The sequence below is a fragment of the Rhea pennata genome, chromosome 11 (assembly GCF_028389875.1).
Source record: "Rhea pennata isolate bPtePen1 chromosome 11, bPtePen1.pri, whole genome shotgun sequence".
Lineage (NCBI taxonomy): Eukaryota > Metazoa > Chordata > Aves > Rheiformes > Rheidae > Rhea > Rhea pennata.
Genome location: NC_084673.1, coordinates 9,489,151 through 9,504,877, shown reverse-complemented (window position 1 = coordinate 9,504,877; position 15,727 = coordinate 9,489,151).

Sequence of the window (15,727 nt, the reverse complement as noted above, 5' to 3'; positions counted from 1 at the left end):
CCTTCTGAATTATTTGTAATCCTGTAGGTCTTCCACCCCGAAAATTGTTTTTTGGTTCTCTCACCTACAGGACGCATTTCCAAGTCACTGCTGTGACTTCATCTGACTGAAATCAGTTGTTTTTCCTCCTATCATTTTAGAAATAGAAGACACTTTTTTAAAAGAAAAAAAAGTGCCTGCTGTCTGGGCACATCTCATGCCAGAGAAGCTCTTAAAGTTTCATTCCATGCTAGTATTTTGCTCACATGTAAGAAACCCCCCAAAATTTCAAACATACCTCTAGTCCTCTGAGGAATTTTTCTCCTAACTTCAGTACATTCCTGCTGAAAAGCACCAGCATCTTTTGCATAAAGAGAAATTGCCTGAAGACATGCTCTCCTCCTCTATTCTGGCAGTCAGAATAGAACACGCAAAAGCAGAAGCATCTCCTAACATACTACTAATACAGTTTCATCAAAATTCCAAGGAAAAAAAAAAAAAAGAAAAGGAAGAGAATTAAAGATTGCAGCACAAGGTCAAATATATGATATTTTGATTCAGTATGCCCATAACAAGACTTTTTGAAACTTCAGATATTTTCTAATGTAGATAAAATGATACAACTGTTTTAATATACTTGCATTTACAAAAGCAAAAAACATCCAGATTCAGTGAATCACTGCCATCCTGTGAGATTTTTTTTAATATATCCTTAAATCTTTATTTTGAAAGATTTTTCTTCTCATTTTATACTTCTTCGCTCCTTGGATTAGTTTTGACCTGTTGTCTGATCATTCACTTTCCTGTTCTCATGTTTTTTCTCCCCCTCTAAGCCCCTCCCTTTGATGTGTCTTTCTGTGGCTTGGTTTCTCCTTCATCTTAAGACTTTCACACACAATTTCTCAAATACTTTTTTCTCACACTAGGTTGCATGCACCATGTTACTGAAAGCCGCATAAAGAAAAACTGGTAGCTGCCTCCTCCTACAGATGGCAAATGGAGATAAAGACACTATCCTTGAAGCCTCTCTGATGCTTTCCAAAGAGTGACAAAGTCGCATTAAGCAACTTCAGCCACACATACTTTGCATTTGTTACTGCTCTTATAGCTCCCCATAGAAGTACATTAGCACTAAAACTCTTTATTTGCCCTCTAACAAATTACAGCAGCTGAGCTATAGTAGACCACCATTAATTCTGGAGTAACACAGTAGACCTCCATGTTTGGAGATATTAAATGTCAGCTAATTTCTCCCAATAGGGTTTCCACCTTCTGAAAAAATCTTTATTTAGAAAATATTTCATTAGTGGTTCAAATGTGACCTCAACGGACAGTGACTAGCACAAATGACACTGTAGAAGAAAACGAACAGTTGCTACAGCTTCTGAAGAAGTGCATCCTAAAGATTTAATATTTATGACTCATCAACAGATGGTCTTTATCTTTTAGTAAGTTTATTTATCCTTTAGTAAGTTTGGATACTCTTGCTGTTTTAACAACTTCAAGTAATGTTAAATTTCAAATTAAAAAAAGGAGGGAGGAACCCAACACTGTAGAGATGCTTAAGAGACCCAAGGCATGCATTAGAAACCCCACTATTCCTCATTGTCTTCCCATAATCCGTAGACCTGCTTCTGTAATAAAGATTATATAGTATATTTTCTAGTGAGGGTATTTGCTACAAAACATAACACTATCCCTCACTTTTTTTTTTTTTTTTACAGCTTCCAACAATATTTTTGAATATGCAGAGTAATAAAAGCGAAGTTGGACAACCTATGCATCTATCAAGTACTAGTTTGATGCATACCCGATCATGCTCAAATACATACACAGAATTAAATAGAAAAGTCAGCAAATGTAAAGAATCAAACTGCAAAGTCATAGCAAAAGATTAGAGGAACATGAGCTGCAGGCTATGAGAGAAGATTCAGCATTAATAAATGTAAAGCAGCAAACCCATGATAAAGGCATAAGGAAAACAGGAATAAAGTAGTACTCAGCTGCTTCGATTAAATTTATTTTCATCCTGTACTCTTAGGGGAGAAACAAAGAGCCATTTCCACAATTCTATTTCTAAAGTAGTAAAATAAGGAAAAACCAAAAAAAAAGAAATCTACTACAGAACAACTATTTTAAGAAGTCTTACAGGAAATTTAAGCAGCATGTCAAACACTCCCCCCATAGAAACTCTTCTTTCTATTCATGCCTGATACATGAAAACAAAACCATGACTAATTTAACAGTATATATCATGTCTTTATCTGATACCTCCCATGAGTAAGTAATTAAACAAGAATTAAACAGAAGCAATGTTTTCTTTTATTCTTTTATTTCATTTCCTGTGGAGAGTATGATGGTTAAATTTACAAGCAGCACTTTCCTTGCAGAACCATGCTTTTACCACAGCTCACCCCCACTGCACTCTGAAGTCCTTTAGGTGATGGGTGCCTCAGCAAGAACAAGACCCCCACTACATCCCAGGACCAGAACTCCACTGCATCCTAATTCTGTAGGAGATCAACACAGAATTCCTGTGCTGCCGAGCACCTCTGAATAAAGATAACTACCATATTCTATCAATATTACCTGTTATCCTAGCATGATACTGCTGCCAAACAGCTGCTTTTTAACTAGGGAATTTAGTCTCCCAGTCACTGAACAGGTCAACTGTCATGAAGCATGTCAGAACCATGGAACAGAAGCATGTTTAGAGTTAATTTCTTCATTTATTCTAGTAAAAGCCACTTTTTTTATTCTTACTTGTGCACAGAGGTGCCCCTCTACACAACGATGCAGATGTTTAACCCAATTTACTTGTCCAATTCAGACATCTAACATACTGTTCTTTGAACCACACCTCTGGAACCATTGTTTTTGTTATATTTTGCCTCTACTGGCTATGTTGTTCTCATATTGTAATTATACAAAATAACAAACAGAATATAACGAAAAGCCCTAGTAGAAAGAGCTAAACATCCATGTTTGTACAGTCCCGCTGATCTCTGCTTGGAAGTGCTCTTGTGTTAGGTAAGGAGGCAAAACCCAGTAGCCCAGTGGGGTGAGGCTATGGCAGCTTCATCCCCAGAGCTAGCCAGTAGCAAGGCTGAGGCTTCCTGTCCCAGTCAGTACCCATATGAACACAGGTACATAACACAGCCAGACATGCAGACCAGTAGGGAGATGCTGCTGTTGCACCTCTGTGCTCTTCTGCAGCTAAGCCTTTACCGGGCTGCTGGCTTTCCTGCAATGGGCTGCATGCAGCCAGGGCAGGGCACTATTCCAGTTGCCGCACCTACCACTGCCTCCCCCTGCTCCTTTGCACTGGTGGGGCCAGGCTCTTCTCACACAGCCTATGAACTTATCTCCTGTATTAATGGTCCAAAAAGCATCCTTAAGCAACCCTGCAGGTATTTTATGCTTTAGAATGTCAATCTAGAGGGTTTGAACTAATCGGCACATTTCAAGTGAAAACGATAACATCACATTCTCTAGATTGTATGCTATTAAAAGACAGAGACCTGAAAAGAGAGGACTATTGTTTCTGTTATTCTCTCAAGTCTTAAGGGGTTTATACAAGTAACAACTAAAGCATGCTACTTCCTAGTGTTTCCTGAACTATGTAGTCCAGAAAATTTTAAGACAGAAGACCACGGCCTTTTCACAAAGGGGATGGCTGTATAAGCTATTCTTTATAGATTTGAGTGGTGAGAATTTTTAATATACAAAGCAGCATGACAGCATATAGGGCAACGTCTACAAGTGTCCAAGTTTATACAGATCTACTACATTCTAATTCCAGCAAAGAGCACTACCACATTCAAACGCTAGTGAGCAAATAGTTTTTGTATTTTAATCTAGCTTTTATCAAGTTTACTTTGTTATTCAGAAGCTACTTAAGAACTACTAGATAAAATACAGCATTCTCAGTTCAGAGAATGCTAATCCTACCTTAGTTTTAGCCTCCCTTTATAACTTCATCATATATTCTGTGGTAGTAGATTATTCTGCACTTTCAAAAAGGTAAGGAGTCTCAATAGTGCTTACTGCACACATTTTCATAGTAACTGAATATTAAGAAAAGTAAACAAAAAGATCAATGTCCTTGTTCAACTCTATTTTCAAAATACTAGTAAAGACTCTTGATGAACAAGAGAGAGGGAAAACAAAAACAGAACAGCTTATAAAACAATACCAATTCTTTCAAAAGGCATGAGTATGAGAAGCTTGAGTCCATTTTCTGCAGAATGACAGTCTCACAAACTCATTTCAATGGAACATATTTCCCAGATGTGACGTCCAAGCTATGCCATTTTGCTAGAAGAAATGGAAAACACGTGTGCGCTCAAAGTTGCCCATACAACCAACTTTATCCTCCTACAACCATGCAGAGTTGCAATAGACTCAGGAGCTCCTGCTGAAGTCACTTCTGCATGAAAAGAGGCAGGATTGCTCTCAGCACGAACTAGAATGCTGTTAGGGGGCTATGCTGCCATACACCTACAGTAATGTCACATGAAACAGCGTTCTCACACAGTTCAATGGATGTTAAGTTCTTTTTCTTTCTCTTTGACGCAGCTTAGGTGATGACCGTAAACATGACTGTTTGCTTTTTCTTTTGCTTTGCTTTCAATTCTTATAACTGAAATCCCAGCTTATCTTGTTACACAAGTAAATGTCTGTAGTGCTTAGCCGGATCCTGTTAGGTTCCACAAGCTAATTGATTTTTTTTTTAATTTCCTTCCTTTCCATTACATTGAAGAACAAGGGGAGAGTAATTATGAAGAAGGATGAATGGAAGCACACTAACTTCTTCATGTAATTAGTTATTGTACATATTCCCTGTACAACCACAGCTGTTTTCTCCCATCCCAAAGCCATCTTATCTTTTCATTCTCTGCAAGACTCCCCCCCCTTTAAAAAAAAAAAAAAAAAGAAAAGAAAAAAAAAAAGCTTAGATGTATTCTTACGTTAGGAGAAGAGAATCAGTATTGCTTAACTGGAATGCTCCACAAGACTGGAAAATGAGAACAAAATTTAGCAGACAAAGTGATCTAGCATGCAAGTGCATGCTGAAATATTAAATAAGAGCAGCCACCTAACATGAGAAAGTTGCTTTTCTGTATCAAACAATGGTTTCGTAAGTTTACATCAAAACACACATATCACGTTTACATTCAGTTCTGTGTTAGTCTGCTGAAAGTTCTGTCTTTGTCTTGTGAATACAATTTGTCCTGTACACTCTTCCCTAATGGAAAGATCTTCTTCCAAATTCATTACAAGCACCTTACCATGCAAATATATGCAAAAGCAAAAATTTTGCAGTTCCTGAAACTTGACAACACAGGAAAGAATCACATTAGCTACAAGAAATCAAGTTAGTATTGCTGCACAACAAAGCAATTGGTTTGAGATTATTCCTTCTCTTTTGAGGAGCATCTTGAAGTTACTTCATAAAAATTTCATTAATAAACCATCAGGTAATAAGATATGGTTCATTTTGCTTACATGAGAAAAACCTGAGTGATACCTTTCCAGAAGAGAAAACTGCTAAGTAGGCATTTTACATGTGTTCGGAAGTTTGCTTATATTAACCAAACTCTACAGGACAACTATCCAGAAATATATACAAGGTTTCCAAGTGATTAATCTTTATTTAACAGTTTATCACTTAAGACTGTTGGAGAACCCAACAATTAGAGTGACTAAAACTTTCTGCAACATGCTACATTAGATGCTCCCTCTACTTCCAGAATATCTAGTAAGTGTAACTGTCAGTGATCACTATTAACTTAACTTTAATATGCAAGGTAAAAAGTTGCCATAGGTCTCCAGACATTATCATATCCAGATACTAATCTTCTTTTTCAACCCCCAAACTTGCTCAGCAGTAAGAAAAAAAAACATGAACTACCACGCACATAGAATTGTCATACATCAATACACAAATTATGTTGCAGTTAAGAGAGCTTTGCTGTATGCACGCTTTCTGTACAGTAGGGGCAACCAGGTTCTATCCACACCACAATCACACTGAAAGCCAACTTTAACTTTTACATGGAGGGCAGCACCTACACAGATCAGCACCAAGACACATGAACGGACAGACAGTGCGTCTACCTGTTGAGAGCCCCACTCAGTCGGGGATGGGGAGGAGAAAGGTGCCGCTGGAAGAAAATGAAAAATCTGAGGCACAGTAAAAGCAAGGCTCAGAAAGGACTGTCAAGTAAAGTAAAAGCTGCTACCAGAACTCCCATGAATAGTCCTTTGCCTTAGCCTTCAAGCAGGTTTTAGCTTAGAGCTTCGCAGAGGCAGCACTTACACTGAGGACAGCAGGATCCATCCCAACATGGTCTTTAGAAGTCAGCAATTTCTAAGTAGTTTTCTCCTCCAGTGCTAAGCATGGACAATGCATATTCTAGCATAAAGCCATCACCTTGCTGTGTTAGAGTACAGAGTATAAGCCACAGTCACATAAACCAGGGCAAGAATACCCTGTGCCTGCAAAGTAATCCCTGTGTTGGGGTGGGAACATGCACCAACTAAAAAAAAAAAAAAAAAAAAAAAAAAGCTACCAATGCATATAGTACATAAACTGTGCAGCATACATACTCATATTTCCATCCAAGATCTTCCAGATGGAAATGTGGAAGTTTTAACCAATTTCCTTCTTGTTTCTGCACCCCAACTCAGTTAAATCATTAGGAGAAAAGAAGTTGTATGGAGATGCATATTTCCCCAAGTAACTCTGCATAGAGACAATAATGACAATCAAATGTCCACTTAAAAATTTATATATGCATCAGTGTTTCTTACATGAAAGCACTAGTATAGATTAATTTTTGATTCCCTTCAGCACATTTTTGCAGTACAAAATAAAGCTAGCCATTACACCGTTTATAAGAAATACACGTGAACTCTCTGTAAACTGCAATGATTTTATACACACACTTCTCTGCTAGTGTAGAGGGAAAACAATGGCACAGTGAAGAATTCTCTAATGATGCTTGTAGAGTAGCTTCAAAGCTTGGCTTTTTGTATTCTTTGAAATGAGACACGATGTGCCATCCTATACAGATTGGAAAACTGGGCAGAGTGAGTAGTCTGGTTGGATGTCCATCTTAGGAAGCAAAGTTTATACTCTAGCCTGAAACAGAATTGTACCCAGGGCCTCACTTAAAATATGCTTCTTTCACAACGAAAAACTCCAGCTTTTTCTTATTCCCTTTATTCAATAATGGGAAGGGAATTCTCAAACCAAGAGGGAAGGTAAAACTGCCTCAAGAATAACATTCTGGCCTGAAACTGGGAGCTCCAACTTTAGTTTCCTCTATATAAGGTGATTAACTAGGGGAACTTGGCTAGTTGAGGTACATCTCACATTCATTAAGTGTTAATAAAATACATTCATCTACTAAATACTTTGATATAATTAAAACACAAATCACCAAGTTCATGATTATGTAAAATGAAAATAAAACTAGCATCCATGCCTAGTTACTTGCTGAGCTAGGGGTTCAAGTAAGTACAGAAATCCAAAAACTTATTGTTAACATGGACCAACATACAGTGGCAAATCGATGTTTCTTCTTTTAAACTTTTTTTTTCAAAAATTTAACACTTGATTTTTATTCAACTCTTGAGTAACGATCTAGTGATTCCATAGAACTATTTTTCCAGTATCTCATTTTGCAGCATTAATGATCTGATCTGAATGCAACATTTTGTCATATTAGGATTGTTTTTCCTCAGTGCATCACTGCACATTTATTTGGTATCCCAAATGTCCAATTACTAATTACATAACATATTTCTACAATCCTTTAAAAGTTTTTCCTATCCTGAATAGTTGAATACCAGGATTATGGTTTTTAAAGTCTTTTCCAGATTGTTTATCAATATATGGGTAAGCAGGACAGTCAGTGCCCCACATGGTCAGTTCTCACAGTGGAGTGTTGTCTATTTATTTGCACATCTTTTCTCTTTAAACAAGCTGCTTGCCTCCGTGAAGCACTTCCACTTAATCCTGTCATTGTTAAAGTTCAAGATACCTTGCTTCCCTTCTGTAAACTGGAGGGAAACTGATTCTACCGTATCTCCCTTCTCTACAGTCTTGCTAAAATCCTGAAACTGCAATAGGTTTGAGGCACAGCTTGTCTAAAAAGCAAAGGTGTAACAACTTCTCCCTCATGTCTTCCCCTCCCTACCATACTATTCATTATTTCTGTTCTTTACAAGTTTATGCTAATATGCCCAAAACAGATGACACCTTACTGTTTTTCAGCTTTCAAAAAAATCTGTTTGAGATCCTTAAAAAGCAGTATATTGGTTTTCCATTTTTTTTTTTATAAACTGTATACTACAGTAAATGAGCCCATTTTCCATGTCTTAGATCTTTTAGAATATTTTTTTGTTCTAAGTATCCAGAACGTGACTTAGAAATGCAATTAAAGTTCTTGTCATCGCATATTCCAGAATCAAGTCTATTGCTAAAGTTCTGTGAATACAGATTACTAGATGAAAAGATAGAGCAGTGGAGAACACATCAGATGTGATGCATACTTTCAGATCAGAACATACAAACTTTAGGTACTTCTATCTGCACTTGTTGGAACCAGATTTATTTCACTGGAAGTTTGCATATATATAACTGTTCATGTGAAATAGAGCTACCTAAATTAATCAAACTAATTTATCAGATGTTCAGGTTTCTTCAAATACTACCACCTCTGCTCCAAACACAACTGGATATTAGGCTGCACAATTTTTTACTAACCGCTGAAAAGAATTTTCAAAACTTTCGTTCATACTCTGCTAGCTCTAAAGATAGAAAAGAATTTTATGTGAAGTCAGTAAACTACACTTCATAATCATGTTTTAATGTCCGGAACTGCTACAGAGTTGTTTTAGACCACTCCCTCCTCCCCCTAAACCGCACAGCCAATGCTAACAGCAGTGCAAAGCCTCCATTAACCATGTATCTGGCACTCTCTCCTTGTCACCATGCGTAGCCTGAACTTGAAAACATTCCTTTTTGGTTGATAAGCAAGTTGCATATAACAATATTTTTTTATTCAAGTTGCAAGCAGTATAGCAAGAGTCATAGCATTTAAACAAAAGATTATTCTAGGTCACTTTGCTGAAACAAACAGTAGTTACTGAGAGAGTTTGTCTAAAATTGAAGACTTCACTTTGAGTACTTAAGCAGATAGAAGTGTGGAACTTGTATACAGATAAATGCTGGGAATGGGAGGGATAATTCTGTTTCACACCAGTAAGTGAAACTCAGTAGTTCAAGTATCCTTAGCAACTGTGAACCAAATCTGCCTTTTTTTTCCCCCCTTTGTTCGCTTACCTGCGGGGACTTCAGCCAAAGCTCCCTAACAGAGGCAATCAAGCTCTGGAATATACTGAGCTCCTAAATGTCCTAGCGCTACAGTGTACTGATGGAGTCTTCAATCCATAATTAAAAAAATGAAAAATAAAAAATAAATGAATTAAAAAAGCCACCACTGCTCTACTGTATATTAAAATATGTACACATTCAAGGAATTAAGAAAATAGGTATAAATTCCTAATATAATGATTATAACATTCCCTTGGTCAGCAGTGCGTTGTAGTTGCCAATAAATGCCAAACAGGAAAGAATCAACAGAAGAGAGTAAGAGGATAAAACACCTTCCAGTAGTCACAGAAGATGAAAAGAAGGTATCAGCTCAAAATTGCTTGGGCAAACAGAGAAATCAAGCCTGCTTCTTTTATGTTTCAAATAACTGCCCTAATCCTTGAGTGCAGGAAAACTAATCTCCACAGACTGTTTCCAATGGGAAGGTGGAGACAGAGTCATGTATAGTGTAACTCTGAGCACTCCAGGTAAAACATTCCTGCTTTGCCATGTCTATTGACTTTTCAGCTACAACTAAATAATTTGAAGGCATTTACTCTCATCAAAAAGGTTATGAGCTGCTCAGTTTTTCTGCCAGCCATTTAAAAGTTCGTAAAAACTGCTGCTCTTGAAGTAGCAATGAGGAACATGGTGATGACTAAAGACTGGCAGACTAAGGAAGCTGAGGTTATTTTTGGCAATAAAAAAAAAACAAACAAACAAACAAAACAAAATCATTACTAGAAAAATCAGTCAGAATACAACAGAGAAAGTGGTTTCATTTGTAATCTAAATGTACAAAAGACTTTCCTAATAAAGGTTACTGATATATGAAAGTCCATATACAGATGGATCCAGTGAATCATAATACTGGGGCAGCAGGGGAAGGAAAGGAATTCAGGTATGTAGCTCAGGAAGAAAAAGGAAGTAAAAACTAAACCCCTAATTTGAGTTCACAGAGTTTATGTCTAGCTATTCTGAATATTAAACAAATAAGTCTTTCCACTTTAAAATATATAGCTATATAGAAGAGTTGCCTAGTAAAGTAGGTAGTCATATATATTTTATATATAGACATATAATCAGACTATGTTGCTAGATTTTCTATGTTCACCTTTTCAGAGTAGGCTGATCTTTAACATGCTAGATACAGAGCACAGAAAAGCCACTTGTTCAATTTGTGTTACAGATGAAAAACGCTTCTCCTACATCTTACTCAGGAAATCAATACCATCCTTTCCCCCCCCACCTTCAATCAAATATTTGATCTGCAAATCTATTAACAGGTAAAGGAGATAATTTTACCTAGCATTAGAACAAACTTACTTCTGCTGCAAGGACCACAAAGTCGAGTCTGTGAATGCAGCCTAAATTTAACATCCATATTATGGCAAGCATACAGAAACTTGTAAACAAACAAAAATAAAAAGGTGCCTAGAAGGTGAATAGAAAGGTGCAGTAAAAGACCCTTTCAGATGAAGATCTTATACTTAAAGATATTTATATACATTTCTTAAGTCAAAATTTATTTCTAAGTACTAGTGTGCATTTCACCATAACCATAAAACTCAGTTCTCAAATACAAAAAAGAGAGATTATACTACAATTAAGCAACTGCAGAATATAGTGAAGTACAAACTTAGTTCATTCTCTCATTCAGATAAAACTCTGTTCTTTAGGAAAAAAAGAAATTGCTGCTGAACTTCAAAATCAAATTGCTCTTCAGTCACTAACTGAATCTTCACTTTCCCATAAGAGCAATACAGGTAATTGCCTTTTACCATTATTAATTTATAAGGATATGTTTTTAAATATTTCAGTTGTAGATACATTTTGTGGCTTGCCACTGAATTGCTACAAACTCCAAGTGTAATTCTAAGATCAGCTGCCTACTAAAGTGGATTTGCAGCAAAACAACAATTGTTTCTGCTTCCACAACTAATTTACTTAATAGGATTTATCTCACCATACATTCTAGACTGCTTGATCATTCTCATCCAAGTACATTTGGACAGAGATACTTTACTGCTAAAGTCAAAACAGACATTCCTTTATCAAAAGGTTTCACTGCTGAACTGTTTGTGCTGAAGGACATAAGAATATTTCCACTGAAGCAAGATTAGACTTTAACAGAAGTACGCTCCATAAAGGAAGATCAGCTGCTAACTTATGGATGTACACCACAGAAAGAACATCTAATAGCCTCTCCACAAATAACATGCTCATATACCCCAGAGAAAATACTCACATATTTACAGAAGTTCACAAATACAATATCGTTAAGATTCAGTTAATTCAAATGGAAGATTTCTACTTGTTTGGCCAAATTCCAGTAGGGCAACATGATGACATCTACCTTCTTTACCTTCAACTAAACTCTGTAGTCAAACATATCAGATCATCATGGTTACTGATTTTAAAACAGGACAAAATACCTTCCCAATTTCATTAGTATGTTGTCTAACAGTTGTTTTGACAAAATTACTCTGTCAAATGCAAGAACAGAGATCATTTTAAAATAATAGTGCACTACTTTAAAAAGAATGAAACAAACACTGCGCATGCAGAAACATCACTACATTATGAAGAAAGTTACCTTTTCATTTTAGGAAAACTTTTGAGCATGTTTCCTTAACTCTGAAACTTCTACTGAGATTGTAGTTTCACATTTAAAGAGTATGCATGGTTTTAAAGAAACATTTATCATGAAAGCATCCAGCTATGAAATAATATAGACCATTCTAGCTCTGCTTTAGAATAGTATGATTTTACCACTAAACAAAATATATTTGATCCATTTTGAATGCATATGAAATGTTGAGATAAAAGTATTTTGTTTTTCAAGTTACCTTCTACATCTATCTTTCATAACATCTTCCATCCAGAGATCTGGAAGTTATTTATTGGGAGTGAACACTTCTACTTTACTCTTTTGTTTCTGGCTTTTGTGAGGTTTGTTTGTTTTCATGCTACAAATGAGTAACAGAGACAAAGAAAAGAACACAGACTATCTGGATTCTTAACCACTTCTTACCTTCTCTTACAAGGCATCAAAGCAGCACCCACACATAACTTCATGCAGTAGCATCCCAGAATCTAATATCATTACTGCCCTTCAGAACAGTAGATTTATTCTTATTTCATAGGCAAAGAACTGAAACATTGAAAAAAAAATGTAACTTGAGTCCACAAACACACACAGGAGCCAAAAACTGGAGTTTATGTGGAGTCTTAAAACCACTAAGAGAGTAATTCACAACACCTGATTTTAATTCTAAGCTAAGTATGGCACCTGAAGATGTTTTTCATCATTAAGTGTCTGATTCAGCCTTTTGTGCCCAGGCATAAGCTAGTTTTGTCAAGTCAAAGAGTTTTGTCACTGTTTACGCATAGCCCCTGCTAGGATCAATAAACAAGGTAATTTTCCTTCTTAATCTAAGAAGCATACACCTATCGTAGCAGGCTCAGCAGATAACACAGCAGCAATCGCTCCAAAGATAAAGAATGATACCCTTTTCCAGGTAACTTATTCAGTATACAAGAGATTCCAATTCAATCTTCAGATTAAGGTTATTCATACTTATACTTCTGATCCACCTAAAAAATGCTCAATCACAGAACTATCAGATGATCAAGTAACTATGAGCAGCATCTAGAAATCTGTGAACAGAGCCACACAATACAGTCCTGCCTTTCCAATTTTATATAGTTTCATAAAAAACCCAAAATATCTGTATCCATATGTAACAACTATCCCTGCAATCTTAAAGGAAAACAACCATTACAACAAATAAAAGTATACCACAACTCAAGTCTTTGCTTGTGCAGATGTCATCTAGCCCACTCAAAATAGTGTAGGCAGCAGTAAAGTTTCTCATAGTTTTTTTTTTTTTTTTTTTAACTAGCAATAGACTTGGAGGAAATCCTGCAATATTTAATTTTTTTCCTAATGTACTTTTTCAAAGGTAAAAACATTGGTAATTTGAGGGATCATTTTTCATAATAAGCACACAAGTTTTGCTGTGGCCCTGCTGCCCAGGAAAACAACTCTGAACAGTCCTTTTTAGGATAATGAATCATAGTACGCTCACCACAAAAGCATAATATTCCTTCTTGAGAATTTAAGTTTAGATATGTGAACCTCTTTGCACCCATTGAAAGTCTGCTGAAAAGAGTTTCTAACTACAACATAGTTAGAAACTTCAGTATGATCAGACACCAGACTTGTTGCAGAGTGACAAAACGAAGCTTGGACAAGTTGTTAAACTCTAACCTCCATTAGTCTCAAACCCAAGGACAAGTGCAATTCTCATTTTCTTAGAAGTCTGCCACATGAGCATCTTTAATGAGTGATGCAACTGCTGAATACTGTAAGCAGCAGTCTGATTAGTTTCATGAAAACAGTCATGCTAGAAAGAAAGAAAAAAAAGCACAGCACATTGTTAAGTCTGGGTCATATGTGAATGGACTGGTTATCAAATTCATTATTTTCCAGCTTCATCACCAGACAAGCAACAAGATAACAGGTAAACCATTTTATGCTTTTCACAGAGCCATGAAGAGCAAAGAACCAAAAAACATCCACACGTGACTTAGGTGATGTATGAAAAAATATGAGAAGTACACAGTTAGGCTAAACATTCCTGCTGCCTAACTATAAAAGATGCTACTGAATAGAAAAGGGAATCTGAAAGGACAGCCAACTATGGATGAAAGTTAGGAGGAGGCAGTGAAGTAGAATGTGTATGTAAAACCACTTAGAGAAAAATGCCTCAGTTTCTTTCCCCGAAACCATTTTATAGAAGATAATTGTTATTAGGTATTTGCTATTAGATTCTGTGTCCAAAATTCCAATTTATCAAGACAAATCAAAACTCATCAATGTGAATGCAGGAGACCTTTGTACTCGAAAGCTTATTTCACAGGATGCCCCTCAGTGAGCTTTTAACTATAGCTATTATTCAATCTTGTGTGTGCAGCTCTGAGAGGCCACTACCAAATAGTTATTTTAACATTTGTGCACATAGAAATACAGTGACATTAATACAATGTTTCTTTTGAACAGTTCATACTGAGAAACCTTTTGTGTGTTAACCACTGTCTAAACCATTCCCCAACAGCTGGCACTGAACAGGTAAAGTAAAATAGCAGTATCTCTAATTTCTTGCAATGTATATTAGGGCTTTGATTACATTTCTGATTTTTTGCTTTCTTCCAGAAGATGAACAAAAATAAAGCAAAGAAAGAAATCCTGTATTTCAGATAGCATTTCACTGCCAGCATGGACACAAGTACAGTTTTATGTAAGCTAATTTATTAAGCTGTTGCAAAGAGTTTGCTACAGAAAGATTCTTCTGTCTCTTATCTTCTGCGAGTAAGCGTTAATACCCCATTCCAGTATATCCTGGTCTAAACCTCAAAGCTAACAGCTTCTCAGAGACAACTACATATGCAGAATAATGAACAAAAAGAGAAAGCATAGAAAAATACATACTGTAGTGACAGCAATATCAACCAAGCTGCAATGTTTCATGTCTATTTTTCATGCAGTAATTATGTTAATCTGTTCTTTTGTGACAAAAAGGCACCTCCAAGTTATTAATCAAAACTAATATGTGTAATATTAATTTTAAAATAAATAATGCAATAATTTATACACTAAATATAATTATACCAAGGTTATGATCTCTGAACAGTACTGTACTCAGTACATGTTTTCTACCTTCTTCTGGCACTATGGATTTTAAGCCTCCAGAAACATTTTTTCACACTCTTTAGCCAATACATAGATACAGTAAATACCCTCTCTGTAGTTTACTTTTCCTCTCTGTCCAGAATGACTATATTAACTGTACGGCTGCACAATTCCTAAGTACAGTAGAAGAGCAGATGCATGAGTGTTACGCAGGGGGACAGTCAGAATAAAGAATGCAAAGGGTTACCTGCTGTCTGCATGAACACCAAAACTTATTTTCCTGAACTTTTCATCTTATGTAGTGAGTTTGGGCTAAAATACTTTTTTCCTCACCACACCAAGCCTAGTGCAAAGGCATAGATAACCTAGCTAAAATGAAACAAGGACTAACAGATACTGTAGAAACAGGAACAGAGAGAACTTCCACATCTAGTTACTACTCTTGGTATGTTCTACTGTGAGATCCATCTGCTCCAAAACTGCAGCTTACTGTTTGCATTTAACATGATAGCAACTGCAATTTACAATTCAGCAAATACAGCACAGTAGGGCAATAGAACAGACACCTGAACTAGCTATACTACTTTAATGGAAAAGCTGCGTTAACAAGAGAAAAGGTAAAACTTCCAAATCGCATACTGAAAGTAATAGGTAAAGTACCATTATAT